The sequence below is a fragment of the Pan troglodytes genome, chromosome 17 (assembly GCF_028858775.2).
Source record: "Pan troglodytes isolate AG18354 chromosome 17, NHGRI_mPanTro3-v2.0_pri, whole genome shotgun sequence".
NCBI classification, from domain to species: Eukaryota; Metazoa; Chordata; class Mammalia; order Primates; family Hominidae; genus Pan; species Pan troglodytes.
The window spans coordinates 23587112-23608198 of NC_072415.2; the positions used below are offsets into that span (position 1 = coordinate 23587112).

Here is a 21087-nt window from a genome sequence, read left to right on the forward strand (position 1 = left end):
GCTCTCAGGGGCCAACTGGCTGATTAGGGGCTGTGGGCAAGAGTGGGCACAGCCAGGACCTTAATGTACACACTCCACTAATATCTCCCTCTGTTACTCATCCAGATTTGGCTTGGTTTCTATAGTGGTTGTCTTATTATGGGGTCATTGGTCATTTTATGAAGAGCCAAAAGTGGATATCCATCCTAGAAGTGACATTTTCTTTGGAAAATAGAGTATAATGATTTACTACCAGGTTACTGAGTTTTGGAGACTGGCTTAAATTTGCAGTCCTAGGGAAACATTACTGACAGAGCCTTGCCAGTTTCTGAAAAACATCCGCTAATGCTCTTGCCGTGGGAATTATCTTTGATGGGGAGAGAAGAGAAGGGTAAGCCAGGCTAAGAACAGAGCCAAAGGACGCCCAGTGGGACTGAGGAAGTTATGACAAGCCCGCCATGGTTTGAAAGGAGGGGCAATTGGCTTTGACATTGACTGAGCTGTCTCAGGCATCCGCAAGAAGGTTGCCCATTGTGAGCCCTACTTGGAGTAAGTTCTGGCTTCCATGGCTTCACAGTGACCTGCATGTCTCTTGCATCCATCCTAGGTCTTGTCACACCTGTCATAGGCCACACCAGAATCAACAGCCAGTTCCAAGTTCCAAGTTCCAAGTTCCTGCCCTCTCATAGCACCCAGATCTTCCCACAATAAGCTTACAGACTTCTATGTGCAGTTTACCCCCATGCCTCCAGCTTCCTAGCTTTCTGTAGGCCTCTTGTTCTTCCCTAATCTGTCTAGGCCCCACAGTTGATTATAAATCCTCTATTTCACCAAGACACTCCACCCCCTTTTGCCCTGTCTTGCAGACCCCTAGTCCTAGAGCATCACCACAATCTGTTTTCCCTTCCATATCAGTTGACCCTACAATTGGCTGTGTGTAATAAAAGCTGACATCAGTGGCTTCATTAAATGGAGGTTTTATTTTATTCCCCCATAAAAGAAATCTACAGGGCTAATAAGTACACATAGAATGCTCCCAACAGGCTCTTTCTCTTCATTCAGTCTTTGTTAGCATGTGGCTTTTGTCTTCATGCTTGTTGCCTCCTGGTCACCATGTGGCTGCTTCACCTCCAGCACTGCATCTGCATTCCAGGCAGGAAAGGGGAAGGAAGGGTAAAGGGCAAAGGGCATGTGCCAGCTGAGCATTCCCACAAACAAAACACAAACCAATTTAAAAGAAAATCTTTTCTGGAAAGACAAGCTAAGGACTTCTGTGTCCACCCCATTGGCCAGAACTCTGACACAGGCCTTCCCTGGATGCAAGACAGGCTGAGACATGTAGAAGTTTGGGCTGGTCGCATCGCCTCTCCAAACAGAAGGAAAGAAAGAGGGTGGGTGGAGCTGGGCTAGGTGGCCAGCCATCTCTGCTCTCCTCCCTCCCAGTCTGCAGCATAGAACAGCCACAGCAAATGCACGGGCTCCTGCCTGGCCCCTCAATCACTGCCTTCAGAGGCTGTCCCACACCTCACTGTTGCCCTCAAGGCCCCTGCCCAAGTCCATCCACTTCATTATTCCTCTTTTGACAAGAACATCCAACCACCAGGCTAGGCCCCGCATGTGAACACACTGACGTCTTCTTTCCTAATGTCTCAGTGGATGAGTTCTCCTTGCCACCTGCTCCGTCCGAGCTTCCACCTCCCACTCCTCGTGGACTTTGTTCCACTCATCATCAGCTGGCACGCCCATTGCCAGCTTCTTCCTCTCTACCAGCAGTTTTCCCACAGCCTATCAGCAGGATAATAGAATCTGTATCTTGTTGTGAAGATGACCTGAATTAATAAGGATTGGTGTTACAATGATGATTATTCTAAAAAATAAAGCAAAACAACAAAAACAGCCTTTAACCCTTTCTATGTCTATCTGCCTATGGAATCCAGTCGCTTGACCATCCCAGAAACACCCAGCTTTGACACGTTCTAAACCAAGGTCCTCTTCCTTCTCTGGCTCATTCACTGTTTTGGTGGATGGGATTCAAACCAGAACCCGAGGCCTATCCCAGCTCTTTCCTCTCCCACTCTGTCCCAACCCAGAAGTCATGAAATTGGTTGACTGAATCTCCTAAAGATTTTGGAGTTTGTTCCTTCCCTCTGTTCCTATACTCCCAGCCAGGTGGATCTAGCAGCATCCCGTGTGAACTCCCTGGTGTGGGGCCCGCTCCCCTCAAAGCTCCTCCACATCACTACCTGGGCACAATGTAAAACTCAGACCTGGCCGGGCGTGGTGGCTCACGCCTGTAATCCCAGCACTTTGGGAGGCCGAGGTGGGTGGATCATGAGGTCAGGAGATCGAGACCATCCTGGCTAACATGGTGAAACCCTGTCTCTACTAAAAATAAAAAAATTAGCTGGATATGGTGGTGGGTGCCTGTAATCCCAGCTACTTAGGAGGCTGAGGCAGGAGAATCGCTTGAACCTGGGATGCAGAGGTTGCAGTGAGCCAAGATCATGCCACTGCACTTCAGCCTGGGTGACAGAGTGAGACTCTGTCTCAAAAACAAACAAGCAAACAAAAAAATTCAGACCTGCTCACTCACCCCACACAGAGGCACGAGGGGCTTGCAGCAGCAGGGCTCATGGGTGTTTTTCCCAGAAAGCTTACTTGGATGATAGCTAAATAAAGTTTAAGCAAGAACTTTATTTGTGAAACTACTTATGTTTAAACGAAAAAAAAAAAAAAAAGCAGAGCTCCCTTCTCCCACATGGATCTAATGGGCAGAATCTGGTTTGGAACACAATGCCTGGTCTGTTTGGGATGAGTGAGGGGTGCAGCTGGGAGCAGGCCCGTGGTCTCCTCCCCACTCGCCGCCCTTCTCACTTGCTGCAGTTAGCACTCTCTCATCTGGACTGAAATCCCGACAATAATAAGCATTGCTTCCCCTGTGGATGTTCAGGGGCAGAGCTACACAGTTCAGAACTGGAACTCATGGTATTTGTAAATCCGTGTTAAGCCGGAAATCATCCTTGTAAGGATAAGGAGAAAGCCTGTCTTTAAGTGGGAACTTTTGGTCAAGGAGCTTACAGTTTTCTGATTTCAAGTCACTTTCCTAAAGTCTGTATTAGACTGTATTAGGTCAGCAAGGGGTGGGGATTATCATTGTCATCTGACAGAAGAGGAGACGAGATAACAGAGAGGAAGGTTAGGAGCAACTTGTCCATAGTGGTGGATCAGAAGGATTTGGACCAGATCGGATCCCCACACAATAATCTCTTCACAGCTTACATTTCTTAGGTGAAATACAGCTTGCCATAAATCTGTAAGGGTGAAAGGCAGATTGTGGGTTGGGCATGCTACCAAATTAAGAAGGTTTTCAGGGTTAGCGTAAGGGAAAATAGGAGGGGAAAACCTGTAATGTGGAAGACAGCTTCTTCCAGCTCTGCAAGCACAGTCTGATGACCCTCTATCTTTCTGCTTGTAATCTTAAGGTTTCTGCCAATTTACCTAACAAATCATCTGTACATTCACCCCGAGAAAGCGCATTCTGATTCTATGGGCTTTAGGGAGGAAAGGACATTCTGAGGCAAGGGCTAAGTGCCAGATTCTTCCCAGCAGTCAGCATGAGGCAGTGGGCCCAGTTCTGCTGGTGTTTTCTCATTCCTGGAGAGGAGAAGAGAGGATAGGTGGCAGATTGTGTTCTACAGAGCCTAGGAGCTAGGTGGTGTGATGCAACTGGAGGCAAATAGGTGACAAATGAAAGAACTATCCTGGAACCACAGATTTTCCCTATTATGATCTAAAATCTTAAATGTTAAAAGCCAGAGAAAAATAACCTGGAATAAAGGCCCCTTGGGTTTTTTCACTGCTTAAATCCCCATCTTTATCTTCTGTGTGCATTCCCAAGGGAACCCTCCTTCTCAGCCACACTGAGCCACACTTCATGAGCCACCCTCTCTGAGGCTTCTACCTCTACTCTGCTAGCCCCACTTCCTGGGATGCTCTTTATTGCCTTCTCTGCATGCTTGACTTTTACTTGCATTGCAAGATTCAGTTTTCCAGAACAGCAAAGCCTTTTGTATATCTACTCTCCTATAAAAGAAATAAAAACACTACCAAGAACTGCCAAAATCAATTTTGTTGGAATTCTGGAAATTAACTAAAGGCTTGCAACAATCTGAGGAGGGTTTATTCAAGAAAAACAGCAGAATCTCGTCAGAACAGGTTTGTGGCATCTTTACTTGCCCTAATCCCATGCCCCTCTTGAAAACCAGCAGCCACTAGAGGAGACAGCTCAGGGCTGGAGTTCCCCTAAAGCCCCATCCCTAGAGAACTGTCACTATTTGACCTGTCTAGAAAGTCACTGAAAAACTCAGTTTTTCAAGACTTGCCTTTATTTCACCTGACTCCGAGTTCCATCTCTGTGAACAGTTCTACCTCTAGGTAATTTGCAGAAAACAATCAGCAACAATTGTTTAATATTGGAGATTCCTGTGGCAATGTTAGCAGTTAGGACTAACAAGATGCTGACAAAAAGCTTAAAAGGATAATTATCCTGATCTGATTACTACACATTATCACGTTATATACATATCAAAACATCACTATGTACCCCCATGAATATGTATAATTATTTTTCTATTAAAAATAAAATTTAGGCTAGGAGTGGTGGCTCATGCCTGTAATCCCCACACTTTGGGAGGCCGAGGCAGGCAGATCATGAGGTCAGGAGATCAAGACCATCTGGCAAACACAGTGAAACCCCATCTCTACTAAAAATAAAAATTAAAAAAAAAAATTAGCTGGGTGTGGTGGCGGATGCCTGTTGTCCCAGCTACTCGGGAATCTGAGGCAGGTGAATGGCGTGAACCCCAGAGGCAGAGCTTGCAGTGAGCTGAGATTGTGCCACTGCACTCCAGCCTGGGTGACAGAGTGAGACTCTGTCTCAAAAAAAATAATAATAATAAATAAAAAATAATAAAATTTAATTAAAAAATACATCTAAGCCCACAATTTTTTATTTATTTATTTATTTTTGAGATGGAGTCTCCTTCTGTTGCCCAGGCTGGAGTGCAGTGATGCCATCTAGGCTCACTGCAAGCTCCACCTCCCGGGTTCACACCATTCTCCTGCCTCAGCCTCCCGAGTAGCTGGGACTACAGGCACCCGCCACCAAGCCCGGCTAATTTTTTTGTGTTTTTAGTGGAGATGGGGTTTCGCCATGTCAGCCAGGATGGTCTCAATCTCCTGACCTCGTGATCTGCCCACCTCGGCCCCCCAAAGTGCTGGGATTACAGGCGTGAGCCACCACGCCTGGCCACATTTTTAGAGATACAAAAAATAAAAAGTTTGGCCGGGCGCAGTGGCTCATGCCGGTAAATCCCAGCACTTTGGGAGGCCAAGGCAGGTGGATCATAAGGTCAGGAGATGGAGACCATCCTGGCTAACACGGTGAAACCCTGTCTCCACTAAAAATACAAAAAATTAGCCAGACATGGTGGCAGGCGCCTGTAGTCCCAGCTACTCAGGAGGCTGAGGCAGGAGAATGGCATGAACCTGGGAGGCGGAGCTTGCAGTGAGCCAAGATCATACCACTGCACTCCAGCCTGGGCGACAGAACGAGACTCTGTCTCAAAAAAAAAAGAACAGAAAAGAAAAAACAAAAACAAAAGTTAGCTGGGCATGGTAGTGCATAGTGCATGCCTATAATCCCAGCTACTCAGGAAGCTGAGGCAGGAGAATCGTTTCAATCCAGGAGGTGGAGGTTGCAGTGAGCCAAGATTGCATCACTGCCCTCCAGCCTGGACAAACAGAGTGAGACTCCATCTAAGAAAAATGAAAAAAGAAAGTAACTAGGCAAACAAACAACAATACCTGCAACAAGAAAACCTGGGGAAGGGTGGGTAATCTGATATCCATAGTTGCCACATTCTATTATTTTAAATGCCCAGTTTTCAACAACAACAAAATGAAACAGACAAAAATTGGAATGTATGACTCATACACAGGTAGAAAAGCAGTCAATGCCTCTGACCTGGGTAGAGTGGCATCTGGCTGTGACATTCATCTCATATCAGCCAGGGACAAAGCAACCCCTTGTTTATTTCAGCTTGGCCTTTTGTCTGTGCCCATGCCTGGTTCATGCCTTGGACACACTGGGGGAACACAGTAAATACAAACTTTCCCTGAGGAAGCATAGACAACAGACTTACTAGACAAAGACTTTAAATTAGGTGCTATAAATAGGCTCAAAAACTAAAAGAAACTACGTTCAAATAATTAAAGATATGTATGAGAATGGTTTCACCAAATAGACAATATCAATAAAGAGAAGAAAATTATTTAAAAAGAACCAAGTAGAAATCCTGGAGTTGAAAATGAAAATAATCAAAATATGAAAAATTATCATCATATTCAAAGTAGATTTGAGCTCATAAAAGAAAGAATCACTGAACTTTAAGACAGGTCATTTGAGATTACCTAGTTTGAAAAATAAAAGGAAAAAAGAATGAAGGAAAATAAACAGTCTCGTATACCTATAGGACATCATCAAGTGTACCAATACAGGTAAAATGGAAGTCACAGAAGGAGAGGAGAGACAAAAGGAGAAGAAAGAATATTTAAAGAAATAAACTGAAAACTACACAAATTTGATTTAAAAAATCAATCTACACATTCAAGAATCTTAATGAATTCCAGCTGGGCACAGTGGCTCACGCCTGTAATCCTAGCACTTTGGGAGGCCAAGGCGGGAGGATCACCTGAGGTCAAGAGTTCAAGACCAGCCTGGCCAACATGGTGAAACTCCATCTCTACTAAAAATACAAAAATTAGTTGGGTGTGGTGGTGGGTGCTTGTAATTCCAGCTACTTGGGAGGCTGAAGCAGGAGAATTGCTTGAACCTGGGAGACGGGTTGCAGTGAGCCAAAATCGTATCATTGCACTCCAGCCTGGGTGACAGAGCAAGAGTCCATCTCAAAAAAAAAAAAAAAAAAAAAAAAAAGAATCTTAAAGAATTCCCAATAGAATAAATCCAAAGAGATCTACATGTAGACACATCATAATCAAGCTCTCAGAAGCCATAAATAGGACACCAATGCTCATATATCAGCGTTCTTCACAATAGCCAAAAGGTGTAAATTTCTCAAATGTCCATTGGCAGATGAATAGACAAATAAAATGTGGTATATCCATACCATGGAATATTATTTAGCTATGAAAGGATGAAAATTCTCACACATACTATAGCGTAATGAATCTTGAAGATATTTTCCTTAATGAAATAAGCCAGGCACAAAAAGACAGATGTTGTATAATTCCACTTATATGAGGCACCTAAAACAGCCAAATGTATAGAGACAAAGAGTAGAATTCAGGTTTCCAGGCATTGGGAAGATGGGAGATTTGGGAGTAATTGTTTAATAGGTGCTGAATTTTAGTTTGGGAGGATGAAAAATTTCTGGGGATGGATTGTGTGTTAGTCCATTTTGCATTACTGTAAAGGAATACCTGAGACTGGGTAATTTATAAAGAAAAGAGGTGTATTTGTCTCACAGGTCTGTAGGCTGTACAAGTATGGAACCTGCATCTGCTCAGCTCCTAGTGAGGCCTCAGGAAACTTTTACTCATAGCAGAAGGGAAGGGGAGCTGGTATGTCACATGGCAAGAAAGGGAGCCAGAGAGAGGAAGAGAGGTGCCAGTCTCCTTTAAACGATTATCTCTTGCATGAACTACAGAACTCACTTATTACTATATGGAGGGCACCAAGCCATTCATGAAGGATCCACCCCCACAACCCAAATACCTCCCACCAGACCCTACCTCCAACAAGGGAAATTACATCATTTCAACATGAGATTTGGAGAGGATGAATATGCAAATCACATCAGATGGTAGTGATGACTGAACAGCCATGTGAATTTACTTAATTTGAAATACATGTGTGCTTAATGTGAATGCCACAGAATTGTACACTTAAAATGGTTAAATGATAAATTTTATGTTATGTATATTTTACCAGAAACAAAAACAAAGACAAAGAATGAATCTTAAATGTAGCCAGAGAGAAGTTATTCACCACATGAAAGTTTATAAGTGACTTCTTATAAGAAACCATAGAAACCAAAAAGCAATGGGATTATATATATAAGTACTGGAAAAAACTGTCAACTAAAAATTCCATATTCAGCAAGACTATATTTTAAACAAAAATGAGAAATTAAGACATGCCCAAAAAAACAAAAATGAGAGAATTTGTTCACTAGTAGGTGTGTTCTACACAGAATACTTAAAAGGAATTCTTTTGATTGGAATTGAAGGGCACTAGAGAGAGACTGAAGTCTACATAAAGAAATAAAAAGCACTGGTAAAGATAAACACATAGGTAACTGTAAAAGGTGGTATAAATATAGTTTTTGTAACTCTTTTTACTCCTATCTAATTTAAAAGATAACTGTATAAAGCAATAATTTTAAAACTGTGTGAATGTGCTTATAAGGTACAAGGATATAATTTGTTTGAAATCATAATGAGAAATAAGGAGAAAGATAGTGGAGCTATATTGGAGCAAATTTTGGATACTATTGAAATTAAATTGGTATTAATCTGAGCTAGATAGTAGCAAGTTATAACATTAACTGTAATCCCCAGAGCAACCACTAAGAAAATAATTCAAAAGCATGTAGGAAAAGAAGCAATAAGGGAATAAAGATGCTATACTAGAAAATATCTATTTAATTTAAAGAAGTCTGTAGTAGAAGAACAAAAAGACATAAGATATACAGAAAGCAAATAGCCCAATGGCAGGCATAAATCCTATTTTATAATAATTACATTAAATGTAAATGAAATAAGTATTCCAATCAAAAGACAGAGGTTGGCAAAATGGAAATAAAAAACACCTGATACAACTATATGCTGTCTACAAGAGATATGCTTTAAAATAAAATCACAAACAGGTTGGAAGTAAAAGGCTAGAAAATATATTCCATAAAACAGTACTAAAGAGAGAGCCAGAGTGGAGCTAATATCAGACAAAACATACTTTAAGACAAGTTTTACTAGAGAAAAAGGAGGAGGTTTTAAAATAATGAGTCAATTCATCAGGAATATGTAACATTTATAAACATGCACACACCTAACAAGGGAGCCCCCAAAACAGATGAAGCAAAAACTGACAGAATTGAAGGGAGAAATAGATGATTCAATATTAATACTCCAAAACTCTAATATTTCATTTTCAATACTTGATAGAATGATTAGGGATAAGATCAACAAGGAAATAGAAGACTTGAAAACAGTATAAACCAACTAGCCTATGCAGACATTTGTGGAACACTCCACCCAACTATAGCAAAATTCACATTTTTGTCAAGTGAAACATTCTCAAGGGTAGACAATATGGTAGGCTGTTCAACCAGTCTCAATAAATTTAAAATATTGAAATAATAAAGTATGTTTTCTAATTGCAGTGGAATGAAATTAGGTCTTTTAATAGAAGGAAATTTAGAAAATTTACTAATATGTGGAAATTAAATAACAAAATTCTAATAATAATAGGTCAAAGAAGAAATCATAAGGGAAATGAGAAAATACTTTGAGATGGATGAAAATGAAAACAGCATACCAACGTTTATGGAATGCAGTGAAAACAGTGCTAAGAGGTAGATTTATAGCTGTAAAGGACTATATTAAAAAAGAGGAGAGATTTCAAATCTTTAAGTGAAACTTCTACCTTAAAAACGAGAAAAAGAAGAGAAAACTAAACCCAAAGCAAGCGGAAAGGAGGGAAACATAAAGATTAGAGTGGAGATGAATGAAATTGAGACTAGAAAAACAATAAAATGAAGCCAAAAGTTGATTCTTTGGAAAACTTAACAAAATTGACAAACTTTTAGCTAGAGTAACAGAAAATGAGAGAGAAGACTCAAATTACTAAAAGCAGGAGTGAAAGAGGGAATGTTACTACCAACCTTACAGAAATAAAAAACGGCTATAGGCCAGGCGCAGTGGCTCACGCCTGTAATCCCAGCACTTTGGGAGGCCGAGGCGGGCGGATCACGAGGTCAGGAGATCGAGACCACCCTGGCTAACAAGGTGAAACCCCGTCTCTACTAAAAATACAAAAAATTAGCCGGGCATGGTGGCGGGCGTTTGTAGTCCCAGCTACTTGGGAGGCTGAGGCAGGAGAATGGTGTGAACCCGGGAGGTGGAGCTTGCAGTGAGCCGAGATCACGCCACTGCACTCCAGCCTGGGAGAGGGAGCGAGACTCTGTCTCAAAAAAAAAAAAAAAAAAACAAAAAAACATGGCTATAAGGGAATACTATGAGCAAGAGTATGCCAGTAAATTAAACAACCAACATGAAATGGAAAAATTCCTCTAAACACAAAATCTACCGAAACTGACCCAAGAAGAAACACATCTGAATATACCTATAACAAGAAAAAAGATTAAATTAGTAATGAAAAATCGTCCATAAAGAAAATGCCAGGCCAGATGTCTTCATTGTTGAATTTTATCAAATGTTTAAAGAAGAATTTTATCAAATGTTTAAAACACCAATCCTTAACAAACTTTTCCAAAAAATAGGAGTGAAACTTCCCAATTCATGACGGGATCCCAGTTTTAACCCTGATATTCAGACACATACATAATAAAGGAAACTGTAGACAATATAGCTTATGAAATAGATGCAGAAATCCTTAACAAAATACTAGCAAGTTTAATATAGCAATATATAAAAAGGATTATGCAACATCACCAAGTGGGATTTATTCTAGTAATACAGGTTGGTTCAAAATACAAAATTAATCAGTGTAATGCATCATATTAATAGAATAAAAGACAAAAAACACATGATCATCTCAATGGATGTAAAAGCACTTTTAAAAATCCAACAGCCTTTCACATTAAAAGCATTAACCAATTGAGAATAAAAGTAAACTTACTCAACTTGATAAAACGCACAGCTAACATCATAATTATGAAAGACTGAATGCTGTCCCCCATCCCCAGATTAGGAACAAGATAGGAATGTCCACTCTCACCCCTTCTATTCAAAGTTGTACTTAAGTTCCAGCCAGGGAGAGAAGATGAGAAAGAGAAATAAGCCTCAAGATTGAAAAACTATCTCTATTCACAGATGATGTGAACTTGTATATTGGAAATCCTAAAGAATCCATGAGAAAATCTATTAGAACCAATAAAATATATTCAGCAAGGCTGCAGGATACAAACTCAATACACAAAATTTAACTGTATTTCTATATACTAGCAAAAAGCAAATCAAAAGTGAAATTAAGAAATCAATTCCATTTACCATAGCATCAAAAGGAATACATTTAACTAACAAAGTGCAAGACTTGAATACTGAAAACTATAAGACATAATCTGAAGACATTTAACAATACTGAAATAAATGGAAAGAAATCACATGTTTATGAATTGGTAGGCTTAATATTGATGTCAATAATCTCCCAAATGACCTACAAATTTAATGCAATCCCAAACAAAATTCCAATTGCCTTCTTGAAGAAATAGACAAGATGGTCCTAAAATTCATGTGGAAATCCACAGAACCCAGAATAACCAAAACAATCTCAAAAAAGAACGACAAAATTAGAGGACTCATACTTCTCAATTTCAAACTTACTGTAAAGTTACAGCAATCGAGATATGAGATATTGGCACAAAGATAGATAGACATATAGATAATTGCAACACAATTGAGAGTCCAGAAATAAACCCACATATTTAGGGTAAATTGATTTTCAAGAAAGCTCAAAAAATACAAAAGAATTAAGTTGTACCACTATCTGCATCTCCCACCATACACAAAAATTAACCTGAAATGCATAATAGACCTAAATGTAAGGCCTAAAACTGTAAAACCCTTAAAAGTAAACATAGGCATAAATCTTTGTAAACATGGACTAGTCAATAGGTTCTTAGCTATCACACCAAAAGCATACCCAATAGAAGAAAAAAAAATAGATCAATGGAACATCATTAAAATAAAAATTTTTGGCTTCAAATGACACCATCAAGAAAATGAAAAGACAACCCAAAGAATGTGACAAAATATCTGCAAATCATGTATCTAATAAGGGACTTGTGTATATAAAAAAACTCTCACACTCAAACATGAAAATAACAGATAATCGGCCGGGCGCGGTGGCTCACGCCTGTAATCCCAGCACTTTGGGAGGCCGAGGCAGGCGGATCACGAGGTCAGGAGGTCAAGACCACCCTGGCTAACACGGTGAAACCCCATCTCTACTAAAAATATGAAAAATTAGCCGGGCATGGTGGCGGGCACCTGTAGTCCCAGCTACTCAGGAGGCTGAGGCAGGAGAATGGCGTGAACCTGGGAGGCGGAGCTTGCATTGAGCAGAGATCGCGCCCCTGCACTCCAGCCTGGGTGACAGAGCGAGACTTCATCTCAAAAAAATATATATGTATAGATAATCGAATTAAAAATGGGCAAAGGATTTGAATAGACATTTCTCCAAAGAAGATATAAAATGGCCAACAAGCACAGGAGAAGAAAAGATGCTCAATACCATGAATCATTAGGGAAATGCAAATCAAAAACACAGTGAGATACCATTTCAGACCCACTAGAATTGCTAGAATAAAAAAAGATAGAGTATAGCAAGTATGAAATGTCCACAATAGGTAAAGACATAGAAACAGACACAGATTAGTGAGTGGTATGGGGTGTGCAGAATGAGGAGTGACAGCTAGTGCCTACGCATTTTAGGAGGGGGTGATAAAATTGTTTTGGGACTAGATAGTGGTAATGATTATGCTAAAATTACTGAGTCAGACACTTAAAAATTGTTGATTTTGGCCAGGTGCGGTGGCTCACGCCTGTAATCCCAGTACTTTGGGAGGACGAGGCAGGCAGATCACCTGGGGTCAGAAGTTCAAGACCAGCCTGGCCAACATGGTGAAACCCTATCTCTACTAAAAATACAAAAATGAGTCGGGCGTGGTGGCAGGTGCCTGTAATCCCAGCTACTCGGGAGGCTGAGGCAGGAGAATCACTAGAACCCAGGGGGTGGAAGTTGCAGTGAGCCGAGAATACGCCATTGCACTCCAGCCTGGGCGACAGAGTGACACTCTGTCTCAAAAAAAAAAAATAAGCTGATTTTTGATATGTAAATTACAGCACAATAAGCCTATTATATATACTTTAAAAAAATAGGATATCCAGTGCAAGGCTCATCTTCTAATTCTCTTTTTCACTTTCCCCAGGCTTAACACACAATTCCCGCCCCTAGCATAATGTGCTTCTCCATCTCACTTGTTCTAATGGATTGTAATTGTTAAGCCACTTCTCTACCTTTATTTCTGAGTCACCAGCCCCTTATACAGTGACTAGCATAGCACAGTGAATAGTAATTTTGGAAGACATGAATGGCTTTTATATTATTTATTTTTTATTATTAAAAACACTTTTAGATTCAGGGGGCACAGGTACAAATTTGTTACATAGGCATATTGTGTGATGCTGAGATTTGAGGTATGATTGATCCTGTCACCCAGGTACTCAGCATAGTATCCAATAGTTAGCTTTTCTCCCTTGCCTGCCCTCACAGTAGTCCCTGGTGTTTATCATTCCTATATTTATGACCATGAGTACCCAGTGTTTAGTTTCCACATATAAGTGAGAACATGCAGTATTGGGTTTTCTGTTCCTGAGTTAATTTGCTTAGGATAGTGGCCTCCATCTGCATCCATGTTGCTGCAAGAGATGTGATTTCATTCATTTTTATGGCTGTGTAGTATTCCATGGTGTATATGTACCACATTTTCTTTATCCAACCCACCATTGATGGGCACCTAGATTGATTCCATATCTTTGCTATTATGAATAGTGCTGCAATGAACATATGAATGCATGTGTCTTCTTGGTAGAACATTTTATTTTCTTTTGAATATAAACCCAGTAAAGAGATTGCTGGGTTGAATGGTAGTTCTGTTCTAATTTCTTTGAGAAATCTCCAAGCTGCTTTCCACTTGGAGCTTTCCAAGTGGCTGAACTAATTTACATTCCCACCAATAGTGTATAAGTGTTTCTTTTTTTGTGCCACCTCACCAACATCACTTGTTTTTTGATTTTTTAACAATAAGTATTCTGACTGGTGTGGGATGGTATCTCATTATGGTTTTGATTTGCATTTCTCTGATGATTAGTGATGTGGAGTATTTCTTCATGTTTTTTGGCCACTTCTATGTTTTCTTTTAAGTGTTTATTTATGTCTTTTGGCCATTTTTAATGGGGTTGTTTTTTGCTCAGCCTGCTAACAAAACCTGGCAAAGACGTCACAAAAAAATAAAACTATAGGACAATATCCCTGATGAATATAGACGCAAAAATCCTCAGTGAAATATTGGCAAACCAAATCCAGTGGCACATCAAACAATTAATTCACCATGATCAAGTAGGCTTCATTCCTGGGATCCAAGATTGGTTCAATGTATATGAATCAATAAATGTGATTCACCACATAAACAGAATTACAAACAAAAACTGTATGATTATCTTAATAGACATGGAAAAGTTTTGATAAAATTCAACATCCCTTCATGATAAAAACCCTCAAGAAACTAGGCATCAAAGGAACATACCTCAAAATAATAAGAGCCATCCTTGACAAACACATAGTCAACGTTATACTAAATGGGCAAAAACTGGAGCCATTCCCTTTAAGAACTGGAACAAGACAAGGTTGCCCACTCTCACCAGTCCTATTTAACATAGTACTAGAAGTCCTAGCCAGAGCAATTAGGCAAGAGAAAGAAATAAAAGGCATTTAAATAGGAAAAGAAGTCAAACTATCTTTTTACTGACCATATGATTCTATACCTAGAAAACCCTGAAGAAACCACCAAAAGACTCTTGGAAATAATAAATAACATCAGTAAAGTTTCAGGATACAAAATCAATGTACAAAAATCAGTAGCATTTCTACCAATAATGTTCAAGCAAAGTGCCAAATCAAGAATGCAGTCCCATTTACAATAGCCACAAAAAAAAAATAAAATACTGGCTGGGCGTGCTGGCTCACGCCTGTAATCCTAGCACTTTGGGAGGCCAAGGCAGGTGGATCACAGGTCAGGAGATCGAGACCATCCTGGCTAACACAGTGAAACCCCGTCTCTACTAAACATACAAAAAGAAATCAGCCAGGCATGGTGGAGGGTGCCTGAAGTCCCAGCTACTTGGGAGGCTGAGGCAGGAGAATGGCATGAACCTGGGAGGTGGAGCTTGCAGTGAGCCAAGATTGCACCACTGCATTCCAGCCTGGGAGACAGAGGGAGACTCTGTCTCAAAAAAATAAATAAATAAAAAATAATAAAAAAATAAAAAAATAAATTACTGGCAGGGTGTGGTGGCTCAAGCCTGTAATCCCAGCACTTTGGGAGGCTGAGGCAGGCAGATCTCGAGGTCAGGAGATCGAGACCATCCTGGCTAACACGGTGAAACCCCATCTCTACTAAAAATACAAAAAACTAGCCAGGCGTGGTGGTGGGCGCCTGTAAACCCACCTACTCAGGAGGCTGAGGCAGGAGAATGGTGTGAACCTGGGAGGTGGAGCTTGCAGTGAGCCAAGATCGCGCCACTGCACTCCAGCCTGGGCGACGGAGCAAGACTCTGTCTCAAAAAAATAAATAAATAAAATAATAAAAATTAAAATAAAATACCTAGGAATACATCTAACCAAGGAGGTGGAAGATCTCTACAAGGAGAACTAACAAACACTGCTGAAAGAAATCACAGCTGACACAGACAAAGGAAATACATCCCATGCTCAAGGATTATAAGAATCAATATTGTGAAAATGACCATACTGCCCAAAGCAATCTACAGATTCACCATTGTTCCTATCAAACTATCAACATCCTTTCTCACAAACTTAGAAACAATGATTCTTTGGACTACTTAATGCTCAGATTGTTTTTGGAATGAGTTGACCAGTGTGGTCACCATCTGGGAGAACTCAGGAAGCCCTCGCAGCCTCTGTGAGCAGAAGTGGGTTTCTCTGTGAAGGAAGTCTGACAATAATGCCCATTCTGGTTGTCTAGCTCCTCCCCACCTCCACAGCAAACTCGGGGTTCTGGGGCCATGGGCTTGGGTAGGGATTTGGGGTCTGGGCTGATGGAAGGAGCAGGGTGAGCAGTGCCCAGACAAGCACTAGAGTGTGGGATGGAGATCCCAGACCAGAGCGGAGGGTTTGAGCAGAGGGCAGGAAGCAAAACTTGCAGAGACTTCCTGAGCAGCTGAGTGCCAGCTGGGGGGTCTAAAATATCCACTGGGTTCCTGGGGACAGGGGAGAAACAGTCACAGGTTCTGAGCTGGCTGAATTATGGGTGTCTTAAGGACAGCCAGAGCCCTCATGTGTGAGAAGGGTGAGAGGTGTCTTTAAGAAATGGCCCCCTACACCTGTAATAATATGGGTAGAGAGGAAAGGAAATAGCATTTTGTTGGCCCCTGGAGGCCACAGGGCAATGGATGGGAATCAATAGAGGCAAGAGATGCAGATATGAGCATGATTGCAATTCCCTAAAGGATGACATAAGGATGCTCACCATGTGCCTGGTATGGTGTTAGGCACGATTCAAGGATTCCTCATTTAATTCCCAAAACAACCCATAGGACAGGTACAATTATGTCACCATTGGAGATGAGAAAACTGAAGCTGGGGAAGTGGAAGTTAGTTACCCTGGTTCTCTCAACTAGTAGGTGCAGAGCTGGGATATACAGACCAAGTGCTACTCAGAGAGAAGACTCTGCTGGGGGCCTGCAACCAAGAGGTCTTGGCAGCTCTCCTTCACCCTGGCTTAAGAGTAACAGGAGGAAGATGCACTTGAAACAATGGCAGCACCAGGCATATCTCTGGGTCCTTGCTCGATTAGATTTTTAAGTCTCTGTTTTGTACTTGCCAGCTGCAAGCTCTGGATTTGGGAGGAGTCGAGACGAGACAGGCTGAAGAGGGAAGGGCAGCAAATCCAGGTATTGTTTCACTGAGATTAAGGACAGAGAATAATAGCCTGTAAGTCTGTTTTGAACACTCAAAGTGCTTTCCCATCCAGAAAGACTGAGCTTTGAAATCTAAAACAAGTAGAATCAAATGTCTTTTGTAGCCAAAATGGAGAAAATTAATCAGCTTATAATATAATATATACCGAGGCACCTGCAGCCTAAAAGAAAGGAAACAAATCCAGGGATAAATCAGACCTTAAATCTCTCATGATTCTGATAGATGTGTATTTTTGAAAAGGAATGCTTTGGGTGTGTGTTTTGCTGGGAGAAACTAGGCCTATTCAAAGCTGTTTTGGGGTGTTGTGGGTTGGGGGGTGGCAGCTTCTCCGTGCTCTTGTGTGCATTTCCCCAAAGCTACCATGGACATTGTGTCAGGGGCTGGGGCAGATCTGTGGTGCCTAAGTGATTTCTTTATAATCTTTTCAAAAGCATGTATCAGTGTTCATGTTATCAAACTAAAAGCATGTAATCCATTCTATACTTACATTTATATTAAAAGCCTCACAATATGAAGACTAATGTGAATGGGATATGTAATTTGATGATTAAATGATACAGATTTCACAGCGGAGAATTTATTTTCAGATTCTAATTAGAGCCAATCTGAGCCCTGTGGATTCTTGTTAACTCACACGGATTATCTTGTACATTATAATTTTTTTTTAGATGGAGTTTCGCTCTTGTCGCTCAGGCTGGAGTGCAATGGTGCAATCTCAGCTCACTGCAACCTCTGTCTCCTGGGTTCAAGCAATTCTCCTGCCTCAGCCACCGGAGTAGCTGGGATTACAGACATGTGCCACCATGCCCGACTCATTTTTGTGTTTTTAGTAGAGAGGGGGTTTCACCATGTTGGGCAAGCTGGTCTCGAAATCCTGACCTCAGGTGATCCACCTGCCTTCGCCTCCCATAGTGCTGGGATTACAGGCTTCAGCCACCGCACCCAGACAGTACATTATAATATTAATAAAACTCTTTTTCCTGTGTCATTTCTGGACAGAGAACCTAAGTGGGTGATTGGATTGAATGACTTTCCCCTGGGAGTTCCCAGTCTCTGGGGCCCGAGGACAGGTCTGCGGCTGATGCACACAGCATGGGAACCCTCACCAAAAGTCACCAAAGATCACAGGATTCTAGGGAAAGGACTCAGGCTTCCGATGGTGGCTGAACAGATGTCCCTGAGTCCCCTTACCACCCCGTCATCCCAGGAATCTATTTTCTTGAAGAGGTTACTTTGTGCACAGGTAGGGGAGAGTCAGGACTTGCTGTTTCTGCCAAAAGAGAGGATCCTTTCTCGGTGCTAAAAATGTGCAGTGATCAGAATTGCTGTTGACTTAGGTCATCTTCATCCCAGTGACAGGGTGGCTATGGTACACTTTTTTTCAAGGTGTTAGACCAAATACCCTTGTGCCAAAACAAACCAGTGTCTCAGCTAATTGAGCATGCAGATGTCACCAATTCACCAGAGTCGTTAGTACGCACCGGCTCAGGACCTCTGAGGCTCCTGCTTACGTAGATGCGAGAAGTGTCTGAGAACCAGCAATGGGTCTCTCCCCATCCAGGTCACCTACAGGCAGCCCCAAGTCCTGAGGAGGGGGCTTCTCACATTCCACTGAAGAAAGAAGCTCCAGCACAAAGCACCCAGGATGGAACCAGAAATTGGAAAGCTGACAGCCCCACCCCACGTAATCCAACCTCCCCACCTCTCCCTGACCCCATCCTGGGGTGTAAATAAATAATTGAGAAAACACATTTTCTCCTGAAGTTTGTCTAATTTCCTATTTCTAGAGACTGGGAGAGCACATGCATTGTTCTCTGCTGAAGACAGTTTTCATATAAATAAGGGATTCACTGTGACTCCTTTCACTGAAGTTAAAATTCCATTTAAAAGTAAATTGAGTTCCTGAAATATATGTATTGGCAGCAGGGGCTACCACAGCTGGTATTACATTTTACATTTAACATAGTGCTGTGTGCTTTGACAGATTCCAGACTTTTTCCTACATAAATCAATAGAGTGATGTTTGAAGAGCTCAAATCTATCTTTCATTCTTCCCCCTACTCCAACCCTGTATTCTGAAACCCATAAAGAAGTAACTTTCTAGCAGGTGTCATTTGGTTGGAGAGTATTATTTACAGCATTGGACTGACTGCAACACCGTCTGTAACTGCAAACTCACACAGGAAATGCTAGGAGGAAGAGCCAGGATTTTGCTTCTGAAAGGAAGCATTCTAATGCATTTTTAATGGTATGTGTGTATATGTATGTGCAAGCATGTACGTGTGTGCACATATGTGTGTGTGCATGGGAGCATTTGTGGGGGGTGTGTTCATTATGTGCATGTGCATGCACATGTGTGTGCACTTGGGTGTGCAAAAGTGTATGTGTCCATGTGTATGTGTGTGTGTGCATGTATATGCATTTAGGTGTGTGTAATCATATGTAATTTTTTCATGACTCCTGTGACCTGACCGTGGTGGACATAAGTATTCTAGGGAGCCACCAGCTGAGGCAAGAACCATCAGGATCAGGCTTAAGGGTCTGGAGGAGGCAGGGGATGAACAGTGGTGGGAACCTAGAAGTTTCCCAGATGGCGTGACTTCTGCCTTTCAGGAAAAGAAGCCATGCCCCTACCTTCTCTCACCCTCAAGAAGTCAGGGTGCCGACCGGGTAATCACATTCTAGGTGGGAGAGCTGGTCTCATTTTCCAGAGGATGGAGCTTGGAGCTCTACACAAGCTCGTGCTGAGAAACGGGAGTCTCTCACTGGCCACATTATTTTTTAATGTAACGGGAAGGTGAATCTTTGACTAGAATCTTTTTTTAAGACTAAGGATCCATAATTTTTTGCCCCAATGGAATGACGTGACTTGCAGCCTTATGTTCTACAATTGGCTGATAGATTTAAAACAATGGGTAAGTAAAGAACCGGCTAGGACCTTTGACTATTTAACATTTTAGATGAAGCCAGAGTTGCCGGGTCATGACGGTGCTCCCTGACGGCTGTAAGCGAAAGCAAGGGTAGGAAGGGAAGACAGCAGAAATTTCGAGCTAGGAGCCGACCCAGTTGTTCATGTCTGCATAGCCCAAAGAATGAAGCAAGTACAGAGCTGTCGCAGCAACTCTGATATTTCAGGAGATCTTCATTGTTCTCCTCCCCAGCTTGTCTTTGAAGAGAATATTTTTTCTTTTGTTTTAGTCTGAAACTTGATTATAAAAATTCACAGAATATTTCATCTCTTTCTGTAATGGTTAATTTTCTGTGTCAACTTGACTGGGTTAAGGGATGCTCAGATAGCTGGTAACACATTGCTTCAGGGTGTGTCTGTGAGGGTGTTTCTGGAAGAGATGAGGATTTGAATCAGTGGACTGAGTAAAGCAGATCCGCCCTCACCAGTGTGAATGGGCCTCATCCAATCTATGCAGGACCCAGATCAAATAAAAAGATGAAGGGCGATTTGTGCTCTCTCCTCTTGAGCAGAGTCAGCCCTCTTTTCCTGTCCTCAGACATTGGGGCTCCTGATTCTCAGGGCCTTCAGACTCAGGGACTTACAACAGTGCCTGACTCCAATCCCTGTTCTTGGGCCTTTGGCCTGACTGAATCACACCATCAGCCTTCCTGGCATACCAGCTTGCAGATGACATATTGTTACTTCTCATATTCTCATATTGGGACTTCTCAGCCTTCATAATCATGTGAGCAAATTTCCACAATAAATCTTCTTTTATCTGTCTGTCTGTCTGTCTGTCTGTCTATCTATCTATCTATCTATCTATCTATCTATCTATCTATCTATCCGTCCATCAGTCCATCCATCTATCCTACTGGTTCTGTTTTTTGGAGAACACTAACACACTTTCCTTGGCTCTGTGGTGTAGATTTTCACATACTTTATTCTTTTCAATAATGATATTCATTAGAAAGAGAATCATATGTGATTTAAGTTTGAGAAAAGAAAAACAGCTCTGGGCAGTCTGAGCTCTGTGACATTTGCAGGCCCAGAGAGAAATGAGTATGTGGCTTCAGTCATGCCCATGTCCAGGGGCAATTGTTTAAAGTCATTTTGT

General features: G+C 41.5%; 1 non-coding gene across 1 annotated transcript; it reads left to right on the forward strand.

Annotated features, from left to right (window-relative positions):
• The first annotated feature begins 5994 nt into the window (after positions 1–5994).
• LOC112206300 (small nucleolar RNA SNORA48) lies at positions 5995–6128 on the forward strand. Its single transcript, XR_002940533.1, has one exon. It is a non-coding gene; the product is annotated as a small nucleolar RNA SNORA48 (small nucleolar RNA).
• The last annotated feature ends 14959 nt before the right edge of the window (positions 6129–21087 follow it).